The 26,513-nt window shown below is 40.0% G+C and overlaps 1 long non-coding RNA gene across 1 annotated transcript in view; it reads left to right on the forward strand.

Moving 5' to 3' along the window:
- The window catches only part of LOC144023327 (uncharacterized), a 227,107-nt gene that overhangs the window by 194,993 nt on the left and 5,601 nt on the right, over positions 1 to 26,513 (forward strand). The window lies entirely within an intron of this gene.

Genomic DNA, 26,513 nt, shown 5'->3' on the forward strand with positions numbered 1-26,513 from the left:
CTTGATTCAAAATGCTGCAGGAGCACGTACACAACTATTCAGACCTCCCTCCACTGGCTGTCTGTACACTCTTGAGTTCATTATAATATCCCCTATAGCACCAAACGTATCATATTAAATATGAAACATTTCGAGCCCTCTTATTTCATGTGTATATTTTTCCCCATTAAAATGCTGACGTATATAATCTGACACATACATTGCACAGATAATCCATTAGAGGGCAGTGTCACCCAGCTGATGGCTTTTCCAGCAACCTTGCAAGATCACCCCAATTGAGAAAGGAGAGGCACATATACTTCATAGTGGGAAATGTTCTTTCTATTGTTTTTGTAAAAATTATTATTATTAGGGCCCGAGCAGCGACCGCTGCGAGGTCCCTATTGTTTTTGTAAAAATTATTATTATTAGGGCCCAAGCAGCGACCGCTGCGAGGTCCCTCTTGTTTTTGTAAGAATTCTTCTTCTTCTTCTTCTTCTTCTTCTCCGTAAACGATCGCATTTTTGAGGGCCTAAACATTTACGAAAACTCACCAAACTTTGCAGTCTCTTCGGGCCCTGCGAAAAATTTGATATTATGTAGTTGCCATAACAATGCGACTCTATAGCGCCCCCTAGCGTAGAAAAATAAAAAACAATCCCGGCCCGTTTGACCTAGAGCTACGGAAATTGCCAGGCACGTGTAGCACCCCGAGACGCACAAAAAAGTCAGTGGAAGCCATTTCCTAAAATGTACAGGAAGTGAGCTATGAATTTTTGAATGTCCAATTTTGGCCCATTTTGGCACATTCACTGTGGTCATACTTTTTCCCCCTTTGCAAATATTTTTCAGCCAGTTGACTTCAAACTTGCCATGTATCATCTCAAGACCCAAGACAACAACTGGGCAAAATATCTGGACTTTTTGGAATACTATATGACGGGGGCGGGGAATCAAATATTGATTTTAAAATTTCATTTGTCCAGAAAGAGCAAATGCTTAATAACTCCCATGTTCAAGCTCCAAAAAATCTCAAACTTCTCACGCAACTTAATAGTCACGGCCTGAAAACATCTATATGATACAATTCTGTTATATATATAGCGCCACCTAGTGGTGACAATAAATGTCATACTTTACGTTTTTAGCTACTGTGCCAAGCTCTTTGAAGGGATCCAGTTGAAAATTGGTCAGACAAGCCTTAAGATGTTGATCATGCCCCACACCGAATATTGTAACTTTTCGCCAAAGGGCGTGGCCGCTACGGTGATGCAAAGTCTGAAGATTTTTCGTGAAAATAAAAGCTGCATTAACTTGACCGAGATGATCCTATCTTCTCAAAATTTCACACATTTGATGAGAGTCCAGCCCTAAAGACATCTACTGACTTATATTTCATCTAACTGATAGCGCCACCTAGTGGCAATTTTTTTTCTTACGAATTTTCTTCTACGTTTTTCTCCCAACACGTTAACTAAGTCATTTATGAATATTCTTTTTGTTTCCACCACTCAAAATGTTCACTGGCATCAGACTTATCCAAACATATATATATTTTTATTTATTTTTGATAGCCTCTGTGGACATTAAAAGCAATATCGTGAATGAAGGATATGCATAATAACTCCACGGTACATGCTCCAAAAAAAATCCCACACTTGACATGTATGCTTATAATCAAGGCCTGAAGGTATCTCTATGACAACATTCAGTTATAAATACAGCGCCACCTAGCCCTTGAGGCTTATATAAAAAAAATAGTATCCCACATACGGTATTTTGTACAAAAAATGTAAACTCATTCTAAGTGTGATAACTAAGTCATTTATGAATATTCTTTTAGTTTCCACCACTCAAAATGTTCACTGGCATCAGACTTATCCAAACATATATATATATATTTTTTTTTTTTGATAGCCTCTGTGGACATTAACTCATTCACTGCCTTTGACAAGTATACTTGTCAATTGTATTTTTTAGAGCGGTGCTAAATGGGGGTGAATCTGAGCATGCTCCACTGTAAATATCAAACTTGGAAACAACTTTACTGATGCCCAACCACCGGTAGATGACATCATTGCCCCATTTTATAGGAAATAAACACAGTTTCAGAGTCCATGGGAGAAATGGCTGTATTTTGGCAAACCTACATTTTTCTGCTGTCAATTATAAAAGAACGGGACGGGACAAAAAGTAGGGAGTCTATTCTGTTATTTGGTAGATTCGGTTTATATATAATTATTGAATGGAATATCACGTGAGTATTGGAAATGTAAAAATTTTCTATAATGACTGGCAGTGAATGAGTTTTAAAAGCAATATCGTGAATGAAGGATATGCTTAATAACTCCACGGTACATGCTCCAAAAAAAATCCCACACTTGACATGTATGCTTATAATCAAGGCCTGAAGGTATCTCGATGACAACATTCAGTTATAAATATAGCGCCACCTAGCCCTTGAGGCATAAAAAAAAAACCCACATACGGTATTTTGTACAAAAAATGTAAACTCATTCTAAGTGTGATGACTAAGTCATTTATGAATATTCTTTTAGTTTCCACCACTCAAATTGTTCACTGGCTTCACACCGACCCAAACGTTATTAGGGCCCGAGCAGCGACCGCTGCGAGGTCCCTATTGTTTTTGTAAAAATTATTATTATTATTATTATTATTAGGGCCCGAGCAGCGACTGCTGCGAGGTCCCTATTGTTTTTGTAAAAATTATTATTAGGGCCCGAGCAGCGACCGCTGCGAGGTCCCTATTGTTTTTGTAAAAATTATTATTATTAGGGCCCGAGCAGCGACCGCTGCGAGGTCCCTATTGTTCCTGAAGGAATTCTTATTAGGGCCCGAGCAGCGACCGCTGCGAGGTCCCTATTGTTCCTGAAGGAATTCTTCTTCTTCTTCTTCTTCTTCTTCTTCTTCTTCTTTGTTATTATTCTTTTCCGCAAACAACCACATTTTTGAGGCACTAAACATGAACGAAAACTCACCAAACTTTACACGCAGATCGGGCCTGGCGAAAAATTTGATATTTTAAAGTCGCCATACATGATAACAGAAAAATGGCTCTGTAGCGCCACCTACATAGGTTTAACGGATCCCTGTCCCGCTACGATTGTCCTATGGCTACGAAAATTGTGTGGCACCTGTAGCACATCCAGATGAACAAAAACCTCTTTGATATGTGTACCCTAAAATAGACAGGAAGTGAGGTATGAGTATTTGAATGTCCAATTTTGGCCCATTTTTGCACATTTACAGGGGTCATACTTTTGCCCGCTTCTCCTACACGGTTAACCCGATTGACTTCAAACTTGGGCTGTACCATCTCAACACCTGGGACAACATCATGGTAAAAAATCTAAAGATTTTGACATACTATATGACGTGGCGGGGCATCAAATTTACAGTTTCAAAATTCTTACTTAAAGCATTGCCGGTGGTACGTTTAATTGAGAGCCACGAAAATTGGTACACATATGTAACAGACTATGATCTACAAAAAAGCCTGTTGGTGCCATATGCTAAACCTAACAGGAAGTCCGCCAGAGGCGAGGCATCAAATTTTGTGTTTCAAAATTCTTATTTAATGAAGCATTCCCGGCTGTACATTTCACCTAGAGTTACCAACATTTGAAGACATATGTAACAGCCCTCAAGGTACAAAAAACTCTTTTTGAACCATATGCTAAACCGAACAGGAAGTCCGCCATTTTGATTTACTTTGGAACGTGTTGCCATTTTTTGGGCCATTTCATAGGGGTCTTATTTTAACGAACTCCTCCTACAGAGTTTATCCGATCATCTCCAAACTTGGTGTGATTCATCTTAAAATGTTGAAGATGAAAAGTTATTGAAAGCTTTTTATTTCGTCGCATGCTGTTGCCGTGGCATGCACAGTTTGCAAAGGAAAAAATTCCCACTTAATGAAGCATTCCCAGTTGTACGAAGCAGCTAGAGCTATGAAAATTTGGAGACAAATTTAACAGCCCACGATGTACAAAAAAGTCTCTTGGTGCCATGTGCTAAACCCAACAGGAAGTCCCGTAGGGGCCGGTCATCACATTTTGAGGTAAAAAACTCCTCTTTAACGAAGCATTCCCGGTTGTACGTTTCACCTAGCGCTATGATAATTTAGAGGCATACATAAGAGCCCACGATGTACAAAAAAGTCTCTTGGAACCATCTGCTAAACAAAACAGGAAGTCCGCCATTTTGATTTACGTTGGGATTTGTAGCCATTTTTTGTGGCCTTTTTTAGGGGTCATTTTTAACGAACTCCTCCTACAAAATTTATCCGACTGTCTTCAAACTTGGTGTGCTTCATCTTAAGATGTTTAAGATACAAAGTTATCGAAAGTTATTTATTTTGTCGCACGCTGTTTCATGGCGATGGATTGTTTGCCAAGTAAAATGCTGCTTTTCTTTTTTTGGTCTAAACGTGCAAAAACTCATGAAACTTTACACACACATCAGGCTTGTCATAAGCATGAATATTTTAGAGATTTCTTATTAAATTTGCAATAAATGCTTCAATAGCGCCCTCTAGACATTTTTATGAGGTCTTTCCGATTATATGATTCAGCTAGATGTGTGAATATTGGCAGGCATGCCTAATATATTCAAAAAGTATTCTATATAGCCATGTGCCAATCCATTTTGATTTTATTTTGTTAATTGTGCATCATTTTTGGCCTTTCCATGAAACTTTACAAACACAAAGCATGGCAAAAACGTTTAAAATTTAGATGGTTTCCTATTTGACAGTACCCCAACATGCCAGTACCCCGACGTGCAAATACCCCAACGTGGCCCGGGTTGCGAGGGCCCTTTATAGCTGCTCGCAGCTCTAGTTATTCTTCTTCTTCTTCTTCTTCTTCTTCTTCTTCTTCTTTATTCTCCGCAAACGATCCCGATTTTGGGTACCTAAACATTCACGAAAACTCACCGAACTTTGCACACTCCTCAGGCCCGGCGAAAAATTTGATATTATGAAGTCGTCATAACAACGCGACTCTATAGCGCCCCCTAGCGTAGAAAAATAAAAACCAAGCCCGGCACGTTTGAGCTAGAGCAACGAAAATTGGCAGGCACGTGTAGCACCCCGAGATGCACAAAAAAGTCTATTGGGACTATGTAGCTAAAATGTACAGGAAATGAGCTATGAATTTTTTAATGTCCAATTTTGGCCTATTTTGGCACATTCACTGTGGTCATGCTTTTTCCCCCTCTGCAAACATTTTTCATCCAATTAACTTCAAACTTGGCATTTATCATCTCAAGACGTGAGAGAACAACTGGGCAAAAAGTCTTGCCTTTTAGAAATACTATATGATGGGGGCGAGGCATCAAATATTGCCTTGAAAATTTCATTTGTCCAGAAAGAGCAAATGCTTAATAACTCCCATGTTCAAGCTCCAAAAAATCTCAAACTTCTCAGGCAATGTAATAGTCAAGGCCTGAAAACATCTATGTGATAAAATTCAGTTATACATATAGCGCCACCTAGTGGTAACAATAAATGTCATACTTTACGTTTTTAGCTACTGCGCTGAGCTCGTTGAAGGGATCCAGTTGAAAATTGGTCAGAAAAGCCTTAAGATGTTGATCATGCCCCACACCGAATATTGTAACTTTTCGCCAAAGGGCGTGGCCGCTACGGTGCCGCAAAGTCTAAAGATTTTTCGTGACAATAAAAGCTGCATTAACTTGACCGAGATGATCCTATCTTCTCAAAATTTCACACATTTGATGAGAGTCCAGCCCTAAAGACATCTATGAACTTATATTTCATCTTACTGATAGCGCCACCTAGTGGTAATTTTTTTTCTTACGAATTTTCTTCTACGTTTTTCTCCAAACACGTTAACTGGACCTACCTCATATTTGCTCAGATGAGGGTTTCGGCCTTCATGATGTCACAACACGAAGTTTGTGAGTTTTCGCGAATCGCTGTGGGCGTGGCTTAGCGCTGTTCGCCAAGAAAACAACGCCGGTTTTGAGGGTCTAAACATGCACAGAAACTCATGAAACTTGGCACACACATCTGGCCTGGTAAAATTAGCAATATTTTAATGTTGATTGTGCTATTTTTACAAAAATAACTCAATAGCGCCCCCTAGAAAATTTTAATGAAGCAGCCCCGGTTGTACGTTTAAGCAAGATCTACGAAAAATTTTAGGTTTATGAGGGAGCCCAAGACCTACATAAAAGTCTCTTGGACCCATATGCTAAAATGAACAGGAAGTGAGCTACGAATTTTTGAATGTCCCATTTTGGATGATTTTTGCACATTTACAGGGGGCATACTTTTGCCCACTTCTTCTCCACGTTTCATCCGACTGAGTTAAGACTTGACCTGGACAATGTCAAGACCTGAGCCAACGACAGGGGGGTAAATCTTGACTTTTCGAAATACTATATGATGAGGGCGTGGCATCAAAATTTGTGTTTCGCAATGAAAAAGGATATGCTTGATAACTCCCCGGTACATGCTCCAAAAAATCCCAAACTTGACATGTATGTTTATCGTCAAGGCCTGAAGTTATCTCTATGACAACATTCAGTTATATATGCAGCGCCACCTAGCCCTTGAGGCATAAAAAAATAAATACCCCACATACGGTATTTTGTACAAAAAATGTAAACTCATTCTAAGTGTGATAACTCAGTCATTTATGAATATTCTTTTAGTTTCCACCACTCAAAATGTTCACTGGCATCAGACTTATCCAAACATATATATATTTTTATTTATTTTTGATAGCCTCTGTGGACATTAAAAGCAATATCGTGAATGAAGGATATGCTTAATAACTCCACGCTACATGCTCCAAAAAAAATCCCACACTTGACATGTATGCTTATAATCAAGGCCTGAAGGTATCTCTATGACAACATTCAGTTATAAATACAGCGCCACCTAGCCCTTGAGGCATAATATATATAAAAAAAAAAAAACACATACGGTATTTTGTACAAAAAATGTAAACTCATTCTAAGTGTGATAACTAAGTCATTTATGAATATTCTTTTAGTTTCCACCACTCAAATTGTTCACTGGCTTCACACCGATCCAAACGTATGTACGTTTCCATTTTGTTTTATTCATTTTTGATTGCTCCTTTGGACAATAAAAGTAACATTGTGCAATGAGTACAACGAGCGATGATGTATAGATACACTTTTACAAAAAAATAACAATCAGGGCAACTCATTGCCTAAAAATAAATAAGGACGCTGATTTTTGCAGGTCTTAACAATCACCAAAATCCGTTGAGCTTGACACACACTGGCAAAAAAAATATTCTACATGTAAACGTTTATTATGCCATTTTCAAAGAAATTTTGCTTCCAATATGCCAGTACCCCAACGTGCCAGTAGCCCAACGTGCAAGGACCCCAACGTGGCCCGGGCTGCGAGGGCCCTTTATAGCTGCTCGCAGCTCTAGTTCTTCTTCTTCTTTTTCTTTGTTATTATTCTTTTCCGCAAACAACCACATTTTTGAGGCACTAAACATGAATGAAAACTCACCAAACTTTACACGCAGATCGGGCCTGGCGAAAAATTTGATATTTTAAAGTCGCCATACATGATAACAGAAAAATGGCTCTGTAGCGCCACCTACATAGGTTTAACGGATCCCTGTCCCGCTACGATTTGCCTATGGCTACGAAAATTGTGTGGCACCTGTAGCACATCCAGATGAACAAAAACCTCTTTGATATGTGTACCCTAAAATAGATAGGAAGTGAGGTATGAGTATTTGAATGTCCAATTTTGGCCCATTTCTGCACATTTACAGGGGTCATACTTTTGCCCGCTTCTCCTACACGGTTAACCCGATTGACTTCAAACTTGGGCTGTACCATCTCAACACCTGGGACAACATCATGGTAAAAAATCTAAAGTTTTTGACATACTATATGACGGTGGCGGGGCATCAAATTTACAGTTTCAAAATTCTTACTTAACTAAGCATTGCCGGTGGTACGTTTAATTGAGAGCCACGAAAATTGGTACACATATGTAACAGACTATGATCTACAAAAAAGCCTGTTGGTGCCATATGCTAAACCTAACAGGAAGTCCGCCAGAGGCGAGGCATCAAATTTTGTGTTTCAAAATTCTTATTTAATGAAGCATTCCCGGCTGTACATTTCACCTAGAGTTACCAACATTTGAAGACATATGTAACAGCCCTCAAGGTACAAAAAACTCTTTTTGAACCATATGCTAAACCGAACAGGAAGTCCGCCATTTTGATTTACTTTGGAACATGTTGCCATTTTTTGGGCCATTTCATAGGGGTCTTATTTTAACGAACTACTCCTACAGAGTTTATCCGATCATCTCCAAACTTGGTGTGATTCATCTTAAGTTGTTGAAGATGAAAAGTTATTGAAAGCTTTTTATTTCGTCGCACGCTGTTGCCGTGGCATGCACAGTTTGCAAAGGAAAAAATTCCTTCTTAATGAAGCATTCCCAGTTGTACGAAGCAGCTAGAGCTACGAAAATTTGGAGACCCATGTAACAGGCCACGATGTACAAAAAAGTCTCTTGGTGCCATGTGCTAAACCCAACAGGAAGTCCCGTAGGGGCCGGGCATCACATTTTGAGCTAAAAAACTCCTCTTTAACGAAGCATTCCCGGTTGTACGTTTCACCTTAGCGCTATGATAATTTAGAGGCATACATAAGAGCCCACGATGTACAAAAAAGTCTCTTGGAACCATCTGCTAAACCAAACAGGAAGTCCGCCATTTTAATTTACGTTGGGATTTGTAGCCATTTTTTGTGGCCTTTTTTAGGGGTCATACTTTAACGAACTCCTCCTACAAAATTTATCCGACTGTCTTCAAACTTGGTGTGCTTCATCTTAAGATGTTTAAGATGCAAAGTTATCGAAAGTGTTTTATTTTGTCGCACGCCGTTGCCATAGCGGTCCATTGTTTGCCAAGTAAAATGCTGCTTTTTTTTTTTTTTGTCTAAACATGCGAAAACTCATGAAACTTTGCACACACATCAAACTTGCCATAAAAATGAACATTTTAGAGAGTTTTTCTGCAATTTTCAATAAATGGCTCAATAGCGCCATCTCGACATTTTTATGAAGCTTTTGGAAATGTATGATTCAGCTAGATGTGAAAAAATTTGGATACCTATCAGCCTAAGACTTACAAAAAAGTTTCTAAAGCCATATGCTAAACCAAACAGGAAGTCTGCCATTTTGATTAACTTTGGTATTTGTTGCCATTTTTGGGGCCTTTTATAGGCGTCATATATTCTTTGGCGCGTTTCATCTTAAGATATTTAAGATGAAAAGTTATTGAAATTTTTTATTTTGTCGCACGCCTTTGCTGTAGCGATGCATTGTTTGCAAAGAAAAATGTTTTTTATATGATTCAGCTAGATGTGTGAATATTGGGAGGCATACCTATCAGCCGAATACCTAGACAAAGTATTCCATAGCAATGTGAACAAACACAAAAAGCATGGCAAAAACATTTACAATTTAGACGGTTTCTTATGAAACAGTACCCTAACGTGCCAGTACCCCGAAGGATCTTTATTGCCAGTAAAACTGAAGCGTAAATTAACATATAAAGGTTATTATGAATACCAATTTGTTGATACAATGCGCATCAGACAAGCATTACAAATTTTAAAACAAACAAATGTGCATTATAAAGATGTTGATTTTAACGAATCTTGGATAAATGAGTTTTGTAGGCAACAAGGTGAAGTTGTAGAAAATGTCAATAATGCTGAAAGTGGTGAAAACTCAAATGTTGAAGACGAGCTTTTGCATGATAGACAACAACATTGTATGTTTCAAGACACCTGTCTAATGCCTGTTGATATTGGTCAGGAAGCGCTTGATCAATACTTTTTTTTTTTTTTTTTTTTTTTTTTTTGTGTGTGTATGTGTGCGTGCGTTTGCGTGCGTGCGTTTGCGTGCGTGCGTGCGTTTGCGTGTGTGCGTTTGCGTGCGTGCGTGTGCGTGCGTGCAAATACGTATAAATTTATACTCATTCATTCACCTAAAACCTTATAAATATCCCATTACCCTTCGCCTTAACCAGGTACTTCAGAATCTTGCCAGAGTCGTGAGGTTTAAATGGTCAGGAGACCAGAGAAAAGGTCAGAAAAAAAAAGAAATAAAGAGAAAAGAAAGGTAAATCAAAGTGAAATCCAGCACCGACCAAACACTTCCTGCCTTCCCCATGATTACAAAATCAAAGTCTTACGCCAACCCCGGAAGCCTCTAAATTCCAGCAAATTTAGCGAGATCTCAAGAGCCCAGAGGAAAAACTAAAGAGAGGAAGGAGGGAAGGATCGATAAGGCAGAGTGAGATCCATAGAAGCCAGTACATCCAATCCATCAAAGTGAAGTCCAGCACCAACAAGACCCCTCCTGCGTGGTTACAAAACCAGAGTCTTATGCCAACCCCAGAAACCTCATACTTCTAATAAATTAAGATCTCAAGTGACCAGAGGAAAAACTAAAGAGAGGAAGGAGGGAAGGATAGATAAAGCAAAGTGAGAACCACAGACACCAGCACCAACTGATTCAAGGGGCTGTGGGAGGGAGAGGGTACTTCTGTTGAGTTTCAGTAGATGCTGGTGCGACGGATCTGGCATGCATAAGGACCACCACCAAAGAAAGAAGCCGTCAACCGCGGTCCAGCAAAGCGAGCACCCCCCCCCCCGGAATCCCCAGGCCGCGGCAGCACCAAGGCCACCCCCAAGCCACCCGACCCAGACACCCGGAACACCCCCGCCCCAGCCCCGGCCCACACCCCCGAGCCCAAGGCCGCAGAACGAGGCCCAGCGGGCCCCCACAGCGCCCCACCGGTCCCCAGCCCCCATCCCCCCACGACCCCCCCGCACCCCACCCAAACCCGCCATCCACCACGACCCAGGCCCCACCACCCCCGACCCCCAAACCCCCGAACACACCCCGACCCCCAGCACCCAACCCCCCACCCACCCATACCTCCACCCCCCCACAAACAAGCCGCCCCCCCCCCCCGACGGCCGCCACCCCCCCCCGCGAACCCGGCCCCCCGCGAGAACCCCCCACCCCCCCCCGGAAACCGGCACCGGGCAGCAGCGCAGAGAGGGAAGATGTGCCCACCCCACCTCCAGCCGCGCGAGATTTGCACAGCGGCGGGAGGGGGGAAGCAGAGGAGGAAGCACCAGGGGAGAAGGCGGAACACCAGAACACCGAGCCCGGTGGGGAGAGGCCCCGGTCGTCACGCCAGAGTACTAGTGACACCTAACCCTGTTACTGAGTCCGCCAGCTCGCCGACTGGCGAGCTCTACCCTTACACCGTGAATGTGGCCCCACCCAGTGTATATACAAGTGTGTGCGTGTGGTGCATTAAAATTGGGAGCAGGTGAGTCGGAGCAGAGGGAAAAAATTTCCCCTACTCCGACACACCCGTATCCCCCCCCAAAAAATGAATATGTATATGTGTGGTGCATTAAAAAAGGGAATGGAGGGACAAAGTGGTGGGGCAGGGACACAAATGGGGGGGACCACAGCGCTGCCAGGCACTGCAGTCCATCCCCTCTGATGGCTTCCCGCCCCAACTCACCCCTCCCCTTGGACGTGAGGTGCATTAAAATTGGAGGGGAGTTGAAGGGTGAAGACGGTGTTTCCACCCTTCCCCACCCCACCAAGAAATGTGTTGTGTGCCCTATGTGTATATTTACAAAGTGTATAGTGCAAGCTAGTGAAGTGAGTAAGAGGAGCGACCAGCGGGGCCTCACACAACCCGGCGGGTGTAGGTGGCACGCCCGCCCCCCAGCACCCACACCCCCACCCGCCCCCCACCTCATCCACCCGGCACCACAATGGGCGGACAGCCAGCGCAGCAGGGCTACCGGACAGCCCACCGGCTACCGGAGCCCGCCCGGGGCGCCAGGAGTTATACCGGAGTGGGGCAGGCCCCAAACCCTCGCCCGGCCCCCGGAGCCCGATGCCCGGGCCGGGGAGGGAGCCCCAGGCCCAGGGAGAGGGAGGGGGAGGGGCCGCAGGGCAGACAGGGAAGGGGGGGGGGGGGGGGGGAAGCGGGGAGAAGACGACAAGAAGGCGAAAGGGCGGCTGCAGGGCAGGAGGCGGGGGGGGGGGGAGGAGGAGGGAGGGCGACAAGGGAAAAGGGACCGGGAGGCAGAGGAGGATGGGCGGGAGGAGGCGAGGAGGGAGAGGCGACGGGGGGGAGGAAGGGGGAGGGGAGAGGGAACCACGGGGCACACCGGAGGCCCACCCACCCCGAACCGCGCCGCCGGGCACGGAGCAGCGGACCGCGCCGGGACGGCACCGCCCCGGGCACCAGGGGAAGCACCCCAACACCGCACCCCACAGGGGGCCCAGGGAGCGGCCAAGACGCAACCGCCACCGAGCAGACAACGGGGGGGGCAGAACCACCCCCGCCCGACCACAGGGGACGGCGTCAAGAAAATTGACTAATTAGCATGCAGTAACACCAAGTGTTGATGCTTAGTGCCCACTAGAAATAGATATTAAGGAGTTATTGAGTATAGTGTCGTATAGTGTGGTATGCTCGAGCCCACTAGCAGCAACTAGGTTCCTGACTATATAAAAATAAAAACAATCAGATACAAAATACCAAATACAGAAGCAGCGAAAACAGAAGTTGTAACGATGTGGTGGCTCTCGTTAACAGGCAGAATCTTGGCAGGATTAAGTTGCCAAATTGAGATTAAAATATTCTATGTACATAGACCATATTTGTTTAAATCTTGATACTTGATTTTTATTTAAGGCAGAGATTTTTTCCATTGAGATATAATTTATTAGTAAGTTTAACCAGTGGTCGATATTTAGAGATTGTTTATTTTTCCAATTGACAAGGATTATTTTTTTTAGCAATAGTAAGGGCTATAAATATAGATTGAGATTGTTTACATGGTAGCTCAGTTATTGTTAAGTCACCTAGTAAACACAATCTTGGAGATAAAGGAAGCCTACAGTTTAATATATCAGCGAGCTTTTCCAAGATTTTAGTCCAGAAATGCAGCACTGGAGTACATGACCATCAAGCATGAAGATAAGTATCGGCAGTGTTTTGTGAGCACTGGAGACAAATGTCGGAGTCAGAGAGTCCCATTTTTTTCATCATATATTGTGTAATATATGTTCTATGAAGTATCTTATATTGGATAAGTTGCAAATTTGTCTGTTTGGTCATTTTAAATACATTTTCACAGATTTGGGTCCAAAAGTCTGGTTCCGGAACTATAGACAAGTCTTTTTCCCATTTTAAAGTCGGTAAATACGTTTTATTTGTGTATAAAAATAACTTATATATTTTTGATATTTTCTTTATTGTTGTTGGAGAAAGCTTTATAATATCTTTAGCTAAGACAGGCAGTTGGAGCGTATCCTGAAGTGTTGGGATTTGTTTCTTAACCATATTTTTAACTTGCAGATAATGTAAGAAATTTCCCTTTTTTATTTCATATTTCTGGACCAAGTTTGTATACGATATAAACTTATTATCTGAGAAAAGATGATGAAGGTGTGTAATTCCTTTCTGCTCCCATAGGCTTAAATGGAACGACTGATTATTAAGTTGAAAGTCGGGGTTATGCCAAATGGGAGAGAGCCCACAGGGCGCCAATTGGGAGTTTGTAATTTCTAATGCCTTCCACCAGGCAGTCAGGGTGGCGGCTATCATTGGGTTTTTAAAACAATTATGTCGTCTTATTGATTTTGTAATAAAGAGTAAATCTGACAGTCTAAGATTATTACAATCCTTCTGCTCCAATTCCAACCAACAGTTAGTATCTCTGTTGGGTTGTGTCCATAGCACAAGATATTGTAGTTGATTAGCTAAATAATAGTACATAAAGTTTGGTGCCTCTAAACCTCCTTTAGATTTACTTTCCTGAAGAGTAGATAGACTAATTTTGGCTTTTTTTTTATTCCAATAGAATTTTATGATAGCAGAGTCCAGCGATTGGAACCAGTTAGACGTAGGTTTAAATGGAATCATTGAAAATAAATAATTAATCTTTGGTAAAACTTTCATTTTTATAGTAGCTATCCGTCCTATTAAAGAGATCGGAAGATTATTCCAGCGCTCCAGGTCACTACGGATACTATCCAATAATGGTGAAAAATTTAAAGAAGTTAATTCAGTTAACTTAGGTGAAATTTTAACACCTAAGTATTTTAAATTACCTGTAGGAAAGGAGTAGTGTGGATCCTGACTTGTAGGATTCCATGAATTTTCTGTAATAGGTAATAATGTTGATTTTGTCCAGTTAATAGAGTAATCTGATAAGTGAGAGAATTTAGTTATTAATTTAAATGCTTCCCCTAGCGAGATAGCAGGTTCTTCTAAATAGAGTAATATATCATCGGCATATAGATTAATTTTATGTTCTATTGTCCCGGAGTGGATTCCTTGGATCCGTCTATCCTGACGTATAGCTAATGCAAGCGGCTCAATAAATATAGCAAATAATAAAGGAGAAATTGGGCACCCTTGTCTTGTTCCCCTTTGTAAAGTAAAACTCTGTGATGTAATCCCATTAGTAGTAACTGTAGCTTTAGGAGAATCATATAATATTGAGACCCATTGAATGAATGACTCCCCGAAGCCGAATTTATTTAAGACAGCAAAGAGGAAGGACCAGTTAACTTTATCGAATGCTTTTTCTGCATCCAGCGAAATAACAACTGCCTTTTTATCATACCGCTGTGACATACTAATCAAGTTAAAGAGTCTCCTAATATTATTAGTAGAATGACGACCTTTAATAAAACCTGTTTGATCACTATGAATAATTGTCGAGATTACCGTCTCTAATCGAGATGCCAAGGCCTTAGCGATAATTTTAATATCGGTATTAATTAGTGATATCGGTCGGTAACTTGACGGGAGGGTAGGGTCTTTTTCTGGCTTTAATAAAAGTTTAATTGCTGCTATATTCATATCTTGACGTATATCACCTTTACTTTTAATTTCAGTTACTACTCTTAGAAATAATGGAGCAAACATTAACCAGAAATGTTTAAAAAATATAGCCGGAAAGCCGTCTGGACCAGGTGCTCTGCCATTAGGCATACTGTCTAAAGCACGATACAACTCATCTATAGTAAGCGGGGTATCGAGAATATCTTTATGTTCAATAGATAACTGAGGTATATTTAAGCTGTTTAGGAATTCCTCAATATATTCAGGGTTAGGTCTATTAATTTCTGTGTATAGATTTCGATAATAGTTATAAAAAATATGGTTCATTTCTTCTGGTGATTGTGTGCATTCACCATTTATATCTTTAATAGCCGTTATAAGAGATTTTTCCCGATTCCGTTGAAGTTGATTTGCCAGGAATTTACCGGATTTATTATTATGTTCAAAATTATTATATCTCAACTGTTGTATTATAAACTCTGTGTTTTTAGATAACATGTTATCTAACTGTATTTTTATATTCTGTAGTTCTATCCATATTTGATTATTTGGGTTTAATACATATTCATCCGTTAGTTGTTTAATTTTATCTTCCAGGTATTTTTCAAATTTTTGATCCTGTTTCTTTTTATAAGTTGAATATGATATAATTTTCCCTCTAATTACCGCTTTCCCTGCTTCCCAGAGAAGAGATGGAGATATATTTGGAGAGTCATTTATTTCCAAAAAATCTGCCCACTCCCTTCTAATAATTTTATCAAACTCTACGTCTTTCAGTAATGAGATGTTAAAACGCCATATCGGGGGAGGTTTAAAGGTAGAGTCAATTTGTAGAGTGAGGGAGACTGGTGCATGATCACTTATAATTATAGAATGTATTTTTATAGCAGTTTTATCAACAATAGAATTATTTGTAAGGAAAAAATCAATTCTTGAGAATGATCGGTGCACAGCAGAGAAGAAAGTAAATTCCTTCTTAGTTGGGTTTTGAAGTCTCCAGCCATCGCTGAGGCCAAAATCCTCCATATATTCATCTATTACTTTAGCGGATCGTAATCGCCTTGTATATATCGTATTATTAGAACGATCTATTAACGGGTTCAAGACCGTGTTAAAATCACCTCCAATAATAATAGTAGAATTTGTTGCTAAATCGAGTAACCGAGAGAAAAATTCATGGAAAAAATCAGGGTCATCATTATTTGGGGCATATAAATTACCAATTGTATATACTTTATTAAATATAGTTACCTGGATAATAATATATCGGCCCTCTAAATCTGTTACTATATTATTTAGAGTAAAGAATAAATTCTTATGTATAAGTATAGAGACACCTCTTTGTCTACTATTATAGGAGGCAGAGTAAACTTGACTAAAATTTTTATCTATAAATAATTTTTCTTCTGATTTTTGTAAGTGGGTTTCTTGTAGGAGACAAATATCTGCCTTAAATTTTGAGAGATGGTCTAAAATTTTTATTCTTTTTGCCTGGGAGCGAGCGCCACACACATTCCAGGAGACCAGAACTAATTTCTGCATACAAGCAATATAGACTCAGTCTTATGTATACATCTATATAAGCTGCTTATTAATATTAACATATTGTAGGATAGCAAAAGAGTAATTAGGCAATTTATATAATTTATATAAAGAGAGAGATAGCAAGTAGATAAGTATAATAGTGAAGAAACGTGGGGGGAAGTGAGTGTGAAGGAAATCTGTGGGGGATTCAACATAAATGCACCAGTACACCATACACCAGTAAATGGTGACCTAAGCGAGATTATTATTATTATTATTAATTTATTTTTTTTAAGAATATATTTTTATATTATTATTATTATTATTATTATTATTACTATATAGCCTATGCATAATATAAATTCATATTCTATTTCGTAACCCATTATCCATACATATACATATACATACATATACATATACATACTTGATCAATACTTTGATGATGTATTAAATTTGGCACCAGCAGAAGGGAACAATCATGTGAAATTGCTTTCTGATCATACAAATGAAGCCAAATGCTTCCCAGTCTTATTTCCACAGGGACAAAATACATACCACGATAGCAGGCAATATCGACTAACTTTGGCGCGTTACTTCAACAATTTGTAAGATGTTTAAGATGCAAAGTTATCGAAAGTTTTTTATTTTGTCACATGCTGTTGCCATTGCGATACATTGTTTGCCAAGTAAAGTGCTGCTTATTTTTTTTGGTCTATACATGTATGAAAACTCATGAAACTTTGCACACACATCAGACTTGTCATGAACATGAATTTTTAGAGATTTCTTGTGCAATTTGCAATAAATCGCGCCCTCTATACATTTTTATGGAGCATTTCCGATTGGATGATTCAAGCGCGAAATAACTAAAGATGACTTGACTTGACCTAGATTTGTGAAAACTCAGAGGCATACCTATTAGTCTAAGACCTACAAAAAGTATTCTGTAGCCGTATGCTAAACCTAAAAGGAAGTCCGCCATTTTGAATTTATTTTGGGAATTGCACACCATATTTTGCGTTTTGATGAAACTTTGCACACACAAGGCTTGTCAAAAATATTTTAGATGGTCCTTGTCCTATTTGACAGTACCCCAACGTGCCAGTACCCCGACGTGCAAGTACCCCAACGTGGCCCGGGTTGCGAGGGCCCTTTATAGCTGCTCGCAGCTCTAGTTAGGGCCCGAGCAGCTACCGCTGCGAGGTCCCTATTGTTTTTCGATCGGATTATTATTATTATTAGGGCCCGAGCAGCGACCGCTGCGAGGTCCCTATTGTTTTTGTAAAAATTATTATTATTATTATTATTATTATTATTATTATTATTATTATTCTTTATTCTCCGCAAACAATCGCGATTTTGGGTACCTAAATATTCACGAAAACTCACCAAACTTTGCACACTCCTCAGGTCCGGCGAAAAATTTGATATTATGAAGTCGTTATAACAACGCGACTCTATAGCGCCCCCTAGCGTAGAAAAATAAAAACCAAGCCCGACACGTTTGAGCAAGAGCAACGAAAATTGGCAGGCACGTGTAGCACCCCGAGACGCACAAAAAAGTCTATTGTGACCATGTAGCTAAAATGTACAGGAAGTGAGCTATGAATTTTTTAATGTCCAATTTTGGCCTATTTTGGCACATTCACTGTGGTCATGCTTTTTCCCCCTTTGCAAACATTTTTCATCCAATTGACTTCAAACTTGGCATTTATCATCTCAAGACCTGATAGAACAACTGGGCAAAACATCTTGCCTTTTTGAAATACTATATGACGGGGGCGGGGCATCAAATATTGCCTTTAAAATTTCATTTGTCCAGAAAGAGCAAATGCTTAATAACTCCCATGTTCAAGCTCCAAAAAATCTCAAACTTCTCAGGCAACGTAATAGTCACAGCCTGAAAACATCTATATGACAAAATTCAGTTATACATATAGCGCCACCTAGTGGTTACAATAAATGTCATACTTTACGTTTTTAGCTACTGTGCTGAGCTTTTTGAAGGGATCCATTTGAAAATTGGTCAGAAAAGCCTTAAGATGTTGATCATGCCCCACACCGAATATTGTAACTTTTCGTCAAAGGGCGTGGCCGCTACGGTGACGCAAAATCTGAAGATTTTTCGTGAAAATAAAAGCTGCATTAACTTGACCGAGATGATCCTATCTTCTCAAAATTTCACACATTTGATGAGAGTCCAGCTCTAAAGACATCTACTAACTTACATTTCATCTAACTGATAGCGCCACCTAGTGGGAATTTTTTTTCTTACGAATTTTCTTCTACGTTTTTCTCCAAACACGTTAACTGGACCTACCTCATATTTGCTCAGAGGAGGGTTTCGGCCTTCATGATGTCACAACACGAAGTTTGTGAGTTTTCGCGAATTGCTGTAGGCGTGGCTAAGCGCTGTTCGCCAAGAAAACAACGCCTGTTTGGAGGGTCTAAACATGCACAGAAACTCATGAAACTTGGCACACACATCTGGCCTGGTAAAATGAGCAATATTTTATTGTTGATTGTGCTATTTTTACAAAAATGACTCAATAGCGCCCCCTCGAAATTTTTAACAAAGCAGCCCCGGTTGTACGTTTAAGCAAGAACGCCGAATATTTTTAAGTGTATGAGGGAGCCCAAGACCTACAAAAAAGTCTCTTGTACCCATATGCTAAAATGAACAGGAAGTGAGCTACGAATTTTTGAATGTCCCATTTTTGACGATTTTTGCACATTCACAGGGGGCAGACTTTTGCCCACTTCTCCTACACGTTTCATCCGACTGAGTTAAGACTTGGCCTGGACCATGTCAAGACCTGAGCCAACGACAGGGGGAAAAATTTTGACTTTTCGAAATACTATATGATGAGGGCGGGGCATCAAAATTTGTGTTTCACAATGAAAAAGGATATGCTTGATAACTCCCCGGTACATGCTCCAAAAAATCCCAAACTTGACATGTATGTTTATCGTCAAGGCCTGAAGTTATCTCTATGACAACATTCAGTTATATATGCAGCGCCACCTAGCCCTTGAGGCATGAAAAAAAAATACCCCACATACGGTATTTTGTACAAAAAATGTACACTCATTCTAAGTGTGATAACTAAGTCATTTATGAATACTTTTTTAATTTCCACCACTCAAAATGTTCACTGGCATCAGACTTATCCAAACATATATATATTTTTATTTATTTTTGATAGCCTCTATGGACATTAAAAGCAATATCGTGAATGAAGGATATGCTTAATAACTCCACGGTACATGCTCCAAAAAAAAATCCCACACTTGACATGTATGCTTATAATCAAGGCCTGAAGGTATCTCTATGACAACATTCAGTTATAAATACAGCGCCACCTAGCCCTTGAGGCTTATATAAAAAAAAAAATAAAATACCCCACATACGGTATTTTGTACAAAAAATGTACACTCATTCTAAGTGTGATAACTAAGTCATTTATGAATATTCTTTTAGTTTCCACCACTCAAATTGTTCACTGGCTTCACACCGATCCAAACGTATGTACGTTTCCATTTTGTTTTATTCATTTTTGATTGCCCCTTTGGACAATAAAAGTAACATTGTGCAATGAGTACAACGAGCGATGATGTGTATATACACTTTTACAAAAAAATACCAATCAGGGCAACTCATTGCCTAAAAATTAAAAAGGACGCTGATTTTTGCAGGTCTTAACAATCACCAAAACCCGTTGAGCTTGACACACACACTGGCAAAAAAATATTCTACATGTAAACGTTTATTATGCCATTTTCAAAGAAATTTTGCTTCCAATATGCCAGTACCCCAACGTGCCAGTACCCCAACGTGCAAGTACCCCAACGTGCAAGGACCCCAACGTGGCCCGGGCTGCGAGGGCCCTTTATAGCTGCTCGCAGCTCTAGTTATTATTATTCTTCTTCTTCTTTTTCTCCGTAAACGATCACGATTTTGGGTACCTAAACATTTACGAAAACTCACCAAACTTTGCACACTCCTCAGGCCCGGCGAAAAATTTGATATTATGAAGTCGTCATAACAACGCGACTCTATAGCGCCCCCTAGCATAGAAAAATAAAAACCAAGCCCGGAATGTTTGAGCTAGAGCAACGAAAATTGGCAGGCACGTGTAGCACCCCGAGACGCACAAAAAAGTCTATTGGGACCATGTAGCTAAAATGTACAGGAAGTGAGCTATGAATTTTTTAATGTCCAATTTTGGCCTATTTTGGCACATTCACTGTGGTCATGCTTTTTCCCCCTTTGCAAACATTTTTCATCCAATTGACTTCAAACTTGGCATTTATCATCTCAAGACCTGAGAGAACAACTGGGGAAAAAATCTTGCCTTTTCGAAATACTATATGACGGGGGCGGGGCATCAAATATTGCCTTTAAAATTTCATTTGTCCAGAAAGAGCAAATGCTTAATAACTCCCATGTTCAAGCTCCAAAAAATCTCAAACTTATCAGGCAACTTAATAGTCACGGCCTGAAAACATCTATATGATAAAATTCAGTTATCCATGTAGCGCCACCTAGTGGTAACAATAATTGTCATACTTTACGTTTTTAGCTACTGTGCTGAGCTCGTTGAAGGGATCCAGTTGAAAATTGGTCAGAAAAGCCTTAAGATGTTGATCATGCCCCACACCGAATATTGTAACTTTTCGCCAAAGGGCGTGGCCGCTACGGTGACGCAAAGTCTGAAGATGAAAAACCCGTTGAGCTTGACACACACTGGCAAAAAAAAATATTCTACATGTAAACGTTTATTATGCCATTTTCAAAGAAATTTTGCTTCCAATATGCCAGTACCCCAACGTGCAAGGACCCCAACGTGGCCCGGGCTGCGAGGGCCCTTTATAGCTGCTCGCAGCTCTAGTTATTATTATTATTATTATTATTATTCTCCGTAAACAATCGCATTTTTGAGGACCTAAACATTCACGAAAACTCACCAAACTTTGCACACTCCTCAGGCCCGGCGAAAAATTTTATATTATGAAGTCGTCATAACAACGCGACTCTATAGCGCCCCCTAGCGTAGAAAAATAAAAACCAAGCCTGGCACGTTTGAGCTAGAGCAACGAAAATTGGCAAGCACGTGTAGCACCCCGAGACGCACAAAAAAGTCTATTGGGACCATGTAGCTAAAATGTACAGGAAATGAGCTATGAATTTTTTTATGTCCAATTTTGGCCTATTTTGGCACATTCACTGTGGTCATGCTTTTTCCCCCTCTGCAAACATTTTTCATCCAATTCACATCAAACTTGGCATTTATCATCTCAAGACCTGAGAGAACAACTGGGCAAAAAGTCTTGCCTTTTCGAAATACTATATGATGGGGGCAGGGCATCAAATATTGTCTTTAAAATTTCATTTGTCCAGAAAGAGCAAATGCTTAATAACTCCCATGTTCAAGCTCCAAAAAATCTCAAACTTCTCAGGCAACGTAATAGTCACGGCCTGAAAACATCTATATGATAAAATTCAGTTATACATATAGCGCCACCTAGTGGTGACAATAAATGTCATACTTTACGTTTTTAGCTACTGCGCTGAGCTCGTTGAAGGGATCCAGTTGAAAGTTGGTCAGAAAAGCCTTAAGATGTTGATCATGCCCAACACCGAATATTGTAACTTTTCGCCAAAGGGCGTGGCCGCTACGGTGCCGCAAAGTCTGAAGATTTTTCGTGACAATAAAAGCTGCATGAACTTGACCGAGATGATCCTATCTTCTCAAAATTTCACACATTTGATGAGAGTCCAGCCCTAAAGACATCTACGAACTTATATTTCATCTTACTGATAGCGCCACCTAGTGGCAATTTTTTTTCTTACGAATTTTCTTGTACATTTTTTCTCCAAACACGTTAACTGGACCAACCTCATATTTGCTCAGATGAGGGTTTCGGCCTTCATGATGTCACAACACGAAGTTTGTGAGTTTTCGCGAATCGCTGTGGGCGTGGCTAAGCACTGTTCGCCAAGAAAACAACGCCAGTTTTGAGGGTCTAAACATGCGCAGAAACTCATGAAACTTGGCACACACATCTGGCCTGGTAAAATGAACAATATTTTATTGTTGATTGTGCTATTTTTACAAAAATGACTCAATAGCGCCCCCTAGAAATTTTTAACGAAGCAGCCCCGATTGTACGTTTAAGCAAGATCTACGAAAATTTTTACGTGTATGAGGGAGCCAAAGACCTACAAAAAAGTCTCTTGGACCCATATGCTAAAATAAACAGGAAGTGAGCTACGAATTTTTGAATGTCCCATTTTTTACGATTTTTGCACATTTTCAGAGGGCATACTTTTGCCCACTTCTCCTACACGTTTTATCCGACTGACTTATGACTTGACCTGGACCATGCCAAGACCTGAGCCAACAACAGACGGAAAAATCTTGACTTTTGGAAATACTATATGATGAGGGCGGGGCATCAAAATTTGTGTTTCGCACTGAAAAAGGATATGCTTAATAACTCCCCGATACATGCTCCAAAAAATCCCAAACTTGACATGTATGTTTATCGTCAAGGCCTGAAGCTATCTCTATGACAACATTCAGTTATATATGCAGCGCCACCTAGCCCTTGAGGCATGAAAAAAAAATACCCCACTTACGGTATTTTGTACAAAAAATGTAAACTCATTCTAAGTGTGATAACTAAGTCATTTAGGAATATTCTTTTACCTTCCACCACTCAAAATATTCACTGGCATCAGACCTAACCAAACATACATATTTTTGTTATTTAGTTTTATGTATTTTTGATAGCCTCTATGGACATTAAAAGCAATATCGTGAATGAAGGCTATGCTTAATAACTCCCAGGTACATGCTCCAAAAAATCCCATATTTGAAATGTATATTTAGAGTCGAGGCCTGAAGGTATCTCTATGACAAAATTCAGTTATAAATACAGCGCCACCTAGTCCTTGAGGCATAAAAAAAAATGCCTCACTTACGGTATTTTTGCAAAAATTGTAAACTCATTGTAAGTGTGATAACTAAGTCATTTATGAATATTCTTTTACTTTCCACCACTCAATATGTTCACTGGTATCAGACCGATCCAAACATACGTATTTTTTATTTAGTTTTATTTATTTTTTTATCGCCTCTATGGACAATAAAAGCAACATTGTGCAATGAGTACGAGCGATGATGTGTGTATATATACTTTTACGAAAAATACCAATCAGAGCAACTCATTGCCTAAAAATAAAAAAAAGACGCTGATTTTTGCAGATCTTAACAATCACCAAAACCCATTGAGCTTGACACACTCATCACACCTGGCAAAAAAAAAAAAAAAAAGTCCACATGTTTATCATGCCATTTTCAAAGAAATTCTGCTTCCAATGTGCCAGTACCCCAATGTGCAAGTTCCCCAACGTGCAAGTACCCCAACGTGGCCCGGGCTGCGAGGGCCCTTTATAGCTGCTCGCAGCTCTAGTTAGGGCCCGAGCAGCGACCGCTGCGAGGTCCCTATTGTTTTTGTAAAAATTCTTCTTCTTCTTCTTCTTCTTCTTCTTCTTCTTCTTCTTCTTCTTCTTCTTTATTCTCCGCAAACGATCGCGATTTTGGGTACCTAAACATTCACGAAAACTCACCGAACTTTGCACACTCCTCAGGCCCGGCGAAAAATTTGATATTATTAAGTCGTCATAACAATGCGACTCGATAGCGCCCCCTAGCGTAGAAAAATAAAAACCAAGCCCGGCACGTTTGAGCTAGAGCAACAAAAATTGGCAGGCACGTGTAGCACCCCGAGACGCACAAAAAAGTCTATTGGGACCATGTAGCTAAAATGTACAGGAAGTGAGCTATGAATTTTTTAATGTCCAATTTTGGCCTATTTTGGCACATTCACTGTGGTCATGCTTTTTCCCCCTTTGCAAACATTTTTCATCCAATTGACTTCAAACTTGGCATTTATCATCTCAAGACCTGAGAGAACAACTGGGCAAAACATCTTGCCTTTTTGAAATACTATATGACGGGGGCGGGGCATCAAATATTGCCTTTAAAATTTCATTTGTCCAGAAAGAGCAAATGCTTAATAACTCCCATGTTCAAGCTCCAAAAAATCTCAAACTTCTCAGGCAACGTAATAGTCACGGCCTGAAAACATCTATATGATAAAATTCAGTTATACATATAGCGCCACCTAGTGGTTACAATAAATGTCATACTTTACGTTTTTAGCTACTGTGCTGAGCTTGTTGAAGGGATCCATTTGAAAATTGGTCAGAAAAGCCTTAAGATGTTGATTATGCCCCACACCGAATATTGTAACTTTTCGCCAAAGGGCGTGGCCGCTACGGTGACGCAAAGTCTGAAGATTTTTCGTGAAAATAAAAGCTGCATTAACTTGACCGAGATGATCCTATCTTCTCAAAATTTCACACATTTGATGAAAGTCCAGCCCTAAAGACATCTATGAACTTATATTTCATCTTACTGATAGCGCCACCTAGTGGCAATTTTTTTTCTTACGAATTTTCTTCTACGTTTTTCTCCAAACACGTTAACTGGACCTACGTCATATTTGCTCAGATGAGGGTTTCGGCCTTCATGATGTCACAACACGAAGTTTGTGAGTTTTCGCGAATTGCTGTGGGTGTGGCTAAGTGCTGTTCGCCAAGAAAACAACGCCAGTTTTGAGGGTCTAAACATGCACAGAAACTCATGAAACTTGGCACACACATCTGGCCTGGTAAAATGAGCAATATTTTATTGTTGATTGTGCTATTTTTACAAAAATGACTCAATAGCGCCCCCTAGAAGTTTTTAACGAAGCAGCCCCAGTTGTACGTTTAAGCAAGAACGACGAATATTTTTAGGTGTATGAGGGAGCCCAAGACCTACAAAAAAGTCTAATGGACCCATATGCTAAAATGAACAGGAAGTGAGCTACGAATTTTTGAATGTCCCATTTTTGACAATTTTTTCACATTCACAGGGAGCAGACTTTTGCCCACTTCTCCTACACGTTTCATCTGACTGAGTTAAGACTTGACCTGGACCATGTCAAGACCTGAGCCAACGACAGGGGGAAAAATCTTGACCTTTCGAAATACTATATGATGAAGGCGGGGCATCAAAATTTGTGTTTCTCACTGAAAAAGGATATGCTTAATAACTCCCCGGTACATGCTCCAAAAAATCCCAAACTTGACATGTATGTTTATCGTCAAGGCCTGAAGCTATCTCTATGACAACATTCAGTTATATATGCAGCGCCACCTAGCCCTTGAGGCATAAAAAAAAAATACCCCACATACGGTATTTTGTACAAAAAATGTAAACTCATTCTAAGTGTGATAACTAAGTCATTTATGAATATTCTTTTAGTTTCCACCACTCAAAATGTTCACTGGCATCAGACTTATCCAAACATATATATATTTTTATTTATTTTTGATGGCCTCTGTGGACATTAAAAGCAATATCGTGAATGAAGGATATGCTTAATAACTCCACGGAACATGCTCCAAAAAAAATCCCACACTTGACATGTATGCTTATAATCAAGGCCTGAAGGTATCTCGATGACAACATTCAGTTATAAATACAGCGCCACCTAGCCCTTGAGGCTTATATAAAAAAAAAACCCCACATACGGTATTTTGTACAAAAAAAATTTAAACTCATTCTAAGTGTGATGACTAAGTCATTTCTGAATATTCTTTTAGTTTCCACCACTCAAATTGTTCACTGGCTTCACACCGATCCAAACGTATGTACGTTTCCATTTTGTTTTATTCATTTTTGATTGCCCCTTTGGACAATAAAAGTAACATTGTGCAATGAGTACAACGAGCGATGATGTGTATATATACTCTTTTACAAAAAATATCAATCAGGGCAACTCATTGCCTAAAAATAAAAAAGGACGCTGATTTTTGCAGGTCTTAACAATCACCAAAACCCGTTGAGCTTGACACACACTGGCAAAAAAAATATTCTACATGTAAACGTTTATTATGCCATTTTCAAAGAAATTTTGCTTCCAATA

This window comes from Festucalex cinctus, chromosome 8 (genome assembly GCF_051991245.1).
Source record: "Festucalex cinctus isolate MCC-2025b chromosome 8, RoL_Fcin_1.0, whole genome shotgun sequence".
NCBI classification, from domain to species: domain Eukaryota; kingdom Metazoa; phylum Chordata; class Actinopteri; order Syngnathiformes; family Syngnathidae; genus Festucalex; species Festucalex cinctus.